Source organism: Astatotilapia calliptera, chromosome 20 (assembly GCF_964374335.1).
Source record: "Astatotilapia calliptera chromosome 20, fAstCal68.1, whole genome shotgun sequence".
Classification (NCBI taxonomy): Eukaryota; Metazoa; Chordata; class Actinopteri; order Cichliformes; family Cichlidae; genus Astatotilapia; species Astatotilapia calliptera.
In genome coordinates this window covers 36,080,695-36,085,996 of record NC_137441.1, presented here as the reverse complement: position 1 = coordinate 36,085,996, position 5,302 = coordinate 36,080,695, and the positions used below count along the sequence as shown (strand labels likewise).

General features: G+C 42.6%; 1 long non-coding RNA gene across 1 annotated transcript; it reads left to right on the top strand.

Annotated features, from left to right (window-relative positions):
• Positions 1 to 219: 219 nt before the first annotated feature.
• LOC113013639 (uncharacterized) lies at positions 220 to 4,238 on the top strand. Its single transcript, XR_003270846.2, has 4 exons — positions 220 to 416; positions 3,355 to 3,816; positions 3,891 to 4,035; positions 4,118 to 4,238. It is a non-coding gene; the product is annotated as an uncharacterized LOC113013639 (long non-coding RNA).
• Positions 4,239 to 5,302: the final 1,064 nt, after the last annotated feature.

Sequence of the window (5,302 nt, the reverse complement as noted above, 5' to 3'; positions counted from 1 at the left end):
TTATTAGTTTTAATCTTTTAACTTTAAGCATCAAGCAAAAATTAAATTATATACAACATTCTCTGACTGGAAGAAATTAGTTGGTAAAATATTTTTTGTGTTTACACTCAGTCTTTCAAATAGATGCAAGTAAAACACAGCAGAAAATAAATAAAGTCACAGACTCAGCGGTCCTGTTGCTCTATTTTCACCTGTAAAGCAGGAGTGGGGCAGGCGGAGGGTTACCCTGGTGCAGGTGTGCTGCGGTCAGTTGAAGAATCCGCGCGAGTGTCTCTGTGAGTTTCCCATTACGTCGTAGCTACTCGGTGCTTGTTGGAAGTTTAGGGGTTTTTTTCGCTGTAAAAAGAAGTTTTCTTCCCACGCACAGCGGACACTAATGTTTTTGTCACTTTTTATGGAATCAAACTCAAAGTAAGGTCAGTACTTCCACGCTTTAAACGCTGCACGCTCATACTCTCTCCGCACTCGATATATGAACCACTGTTGATCTGCACACAGCTGTTGTCACTAACGGTGCACTCGCTTACGTCACTGTCATGAGACATTCTCGCAAAAAAATCACGGTTTTAGTAAAGCAGTAACGCAGCGTTCCTACTGGAAAGTAACGGTAATCTAATTACCGTTTTTGCAATAGTAATCCCTTACTTTACTCGTTACTTGAAGTAACGCATTACTGCCCATCTCTGGTGGTGGGTAGTTTGCAAGAGTTTGCAGATAGGTCAATATCTTCCATGTAACCCGGAGAAACCCGCTAGTGACCAAACCAGTTACAAATAGGTTTTCAGTGCAGTACAGTTTACGTCTTTGCAATCAGTTCCATGCCACTGACAGCCAGCAACCTCCAGCAACCACTCACAATCAGTCAGAAACAGCACAGTTTTTCCTTTTACTGATAGATACCAGGCACTTACCTACCGATCTCTAGGACTGTCCGACTGGCACCGGAGCCAAATTATTCATGCAGCATGGTAACACTGGTGACTGCCCTGTTGTTGTGGGAACATAGCTCTGAAAAGGTAATAGACTGAATCTTCAGTTCTGCAGATGTCTGGAGTGGAAGAAGACTCTTGTGTTTGCAGCCAACAGCAGAACACCTGGCATGCTTTGATTGTGCCTGAAACACTTTAGGGTGAGAAGAAGTAATAGCAAGTAAATAAAATAACATACTACAAGGGAGCTGGCTGCAAATTCTTAGTTTGAGGCCACGCAAAACTAGCTGCTGTGTAGGTATCATACAATTGTGTCACACAGTGATGTACGGTGCATTTGGAAAAGCTTTTCATGTGAAGATCATGCCAAGATCTAAAAAAAGAGCTGAGAAGCAAAGCTAGTAACATCTGTCTGGTGAGGATTACAAAGCCATTTCTAAGGTTTGTAGCTTTGTAGCACATTGATGACTCAATCAGGAGGTCACGAAAGAACCCAAAACAACATTTAAAGAGCTGCAGGCCTCACTTGCATCCGTTAAAGTTAGTATTCGTGTGAAAACCACCACTGACCAAAAAGAACACAAAGCCAAATGTTCGTTGGACTGGCAAGACAAAAGTTGAACTTTCTGGAAGACTTGCATCCCAGCACATCTGGAACAAAGATCAGAGCATTTCATGAAAAAAACATCACACCAACAGTCTTTGGCTGCTGCTTCTTTGCTGCTTGAAGACCTAAACAACTTTCCATAATTGAGCTATGAATTCTGCTCTCTCAGTTCAAACCCTGGAGCTTACTTGAGTTCTACAGTGGGGCAATGATCAGATTATGTTTAAGGGATAATTACTATATCCACATAGGAGCAGATATGTTTGCATATGTTTTTTTCTCTTTAAAAAAAATCATAATTTTTAAAAGAAAAATGTTTTTAATTGGGTTATCTATGTGTAATAATACATTTGGATGATGTAACTGTAACAAATATACAAAAAAATACAGCACTGTGGAAAAGTCATTGATAAAACCTTAGACTACAAAAGAAACGTTTTAGACGGTTTGGTTGTTTTCGGCTGGAGAATTCACTTTAGCATCCTTTAGATGCCTTTTAGGACTCTGAGCTTTTCAACTTGTCAGATCTGCTATGTTGAAGAAAAAAATTATAATACACGGGGAAAGAAAAAACAAACAAGAAGTACTTTAGGATATAAATCATCATTTATCTTCACCATTCACTCACCACTCCCTTTCCCCAGCTCATCTTCTTTGAATATAGTAAAATATTACTATAGAATATAGTTGCATGCCTTTGCAGCTACTAAACAGGGGGAAAGCTCTGCTCTCCTTGAGGGTGGAGAAGCAGAATATTGTGGAAATTACAATTCTAATATTGGTAATTGGTGATATTCAAATCTGCTGCTAATCAGTCTGTGAAGGGAGACACACACACACACAAAGCATCCCCTGTCTGGGATGAGATTTAGAGAGACGGTGGGGAGGGGTGTCAGTGCTGTGATGAATATTCAGTTGTTGACATTTAGTGTGGAGCACTGAGGATGTGAGGGTGGGATGATGCCAAGTTCGAGTAAGAGCATTACAGAACATGGAAGAGATATGGGGATGAGGAGAAGTAGAGGAGGATTAGGGGGAGAAGGGGACAACGATTGAAAAAGATACCTCTCACACACTCACTCAGCACACACTGGGAGTTTGTCTGGGTCTGCTGGAAGATGGAGACCACGAGTGTCGCTGCTGTAATTAATGAGACTTGTTGTTGATGATTGTTATTGTCAGTTTGGTTTTTGCGAGCAGCTTAGTGACAGTCTAGAAACTAGATCTGGGCCACACTACCACAGTCTACTCATTAAACCCATTCAGCTCCCTCGCTGCGCCATCAGCTGTTTATTTAGCTATTGAGAGATAGCACGGATGTTTTCTTCTCTCAACTTCAGACGCCAACACTGAAAGACCACAGTGTTAAACTTGGAGAGGGATGAAGGGGAAGAATTAATAGATGGAGAGATGGAGGGAGTGAACTGACACAGAGAAAGAGGGAAAAGAAAGAAAGCACTGTGTTGTTGTGCTGTTGTTTACAGATGCTGTTTATTAAGTTAATGACCTATTTTGCATAATTACAGTCACAGACAGTGTGTGCTGGAAACTCAGGAGAGTTTCAGTTCCAAACACAGGCTTAACCAAAAAAGATGTCCGTTTCTGTCACTAACAAGCTGAATTTATATGTGTGTGTCAGAAGGTTATTACTGTAACTATGCTAGAGACAAAACTAATATCCTAACATGCTGATGAAAACAATTTAATGCTAAAAGATATTATTCTGGTGATTACATAAGTCTTGTTGAATAAAACCAACCATGAATTCATCTGAAAAACAATATTAAAGAATATTTCTATTCATCCATTCTCTGTCAGGTTTGGGTAGCAGTCTAAGCAGAGAAACTTTCTCTCTCCACCTACCTACTCCAGCTCCTCCAGCAGAGAGATGCAATTTTTCCAGTCTGTCTTGGGTTTGCCTAATCCTGGTAGGACATGCGTGAAACACCTCAGATAACCAGGAGGCATCAGAGTTAGATGCCTGAACCACCTCAGCTGGCTCCTTTTGTTGTGGGAAATAGACAAAGTGCAACAAAGACGGTCTGGAGGGGGAGTGGGGGGCAACAGAAGACGCTAACATCACCCCATCAGCTGATAGTGAGACACTTATTGTCATGGTCCGTGGTCCTGTGTCTGTGGAATGCGTGATGCTCGGGTAGCCACACCCCCGGGCTGGGCCATCACCAGCACACCTGCTCTCCATCCTGGTGATTACACGGAGATCCACTTAATCCGGCGCTGACGGATGCTCCACGCCAGTCCGTAGTCATCCCCACAGTGGTAACCAGACTTCCACGAAAAGTGTGCATTCTCTTCTGCTTGGAACTTTGTTTAACCTGCCTACTTCTGTCCAGGTTTCTACTCGGCGTCTGCTACCTGCCTGTCCTCCGGCTCAACTGGATCTCGCGGTGCTCACCTGGCCCACTCGCCATTCCACGGACTTCCTGCCCCCACGGACTGCCACACTTCCCTCCCGAGCTCCCACGGTTCCGTTCTATCGTAAGCCCCTACTCTAACTCAGTCCTGATATGTTCTCCCCGCTTCCTGGCTCCCTAGTAATCATCTCCCCTTTCTATTGCAGCCCCCCGCCGTCCCGATCCCAGCTTCCTCGTGTCATTGTTTCCCCGGATTTTTAGTTTCTGTTTTGCTCTCTACTTTCCCCGGGTCGCCTTTCGTTGTTTTATTAAAGTGTCTTTTTGTTAGCTCGGAGTCTGCGCCTGGATCCTTTCGTGCCCGCGCACCACGGCGCATGACACTTATTCACTAAAACAGAAGTACAGAAGACTCATAATGAAGTGAAAAGGCGAATAAGGCATTATGCTGCCTGCACTGCAGGAGCTGATGACTGAGATGGGAAAATAAACAAGTTGCTGGAGTAATCTCAGGGTTACCCGTTTGAACCCCACTTGCTGAAGCATCCTTGGATACTAACCCCAAGTTTTCTCCTGGGCCTTGTGTGGGTGTAGCTGGGTGAGTGAGAACAAAAAACTACAAAAAACCTAGTCAAGGTTAATAAGACATATTTTATTTATCTTTGTTATAGCAACTGAAAACATTATTTTTAAACTACCACGTTGATGATAAATACAATATCACAAAGCACAAAGTTAAAAAAAATGATTGAGGCAGAAAATATTTTCTCTGTCCTCAGAAGCAAAGAGGAAAGCGACTTTAGAGAAACTGTTCCACTGAGCAGTAAGTGGTGCTGAGGGTGTCCCATTTATTATCCATAGCCAGAATAATTTGGATGACCTGTGCATTAGAGTATGAAGGTGACCAAAAAGTGCACTGGCTCAAACTGGACTCAAACTCTGTGAATGAAAAGAAGTCATACACACTGGCCGGACACTTTAATAATTCCTTAATTCTTGAACAATGTGCTGGAAATGTTCCTTGGAGACTTTTTGGGGTCTATATTGGAATGTCTGGATCATACAGTTATCTCAAAATTCATGATACAAATCTCCCATTCCACCACATCCCAAAGGTGCTTTATTAGAATCACATCTGGTGTCCGTGGAGTCTGTTTTAATTCAGTTATTATTATGTCAAAGAAACCACTTTGAAATGGTTAGAGCTTGGTGGCATGGCATATTATTCTGCAGGAAGCAGCCATCAGAAGACAGGTACAGTGTGGGATGGACAAGGTCAGCAACACTATTCAGGTAGGCTACTCCAAGTATGCTGTGGCATTTAAAAAAGCTCAGTTGGGCAACTGATGCTAAAAGGCCCAAAATGTGCCAAAATATATCACCTGCAACATTTC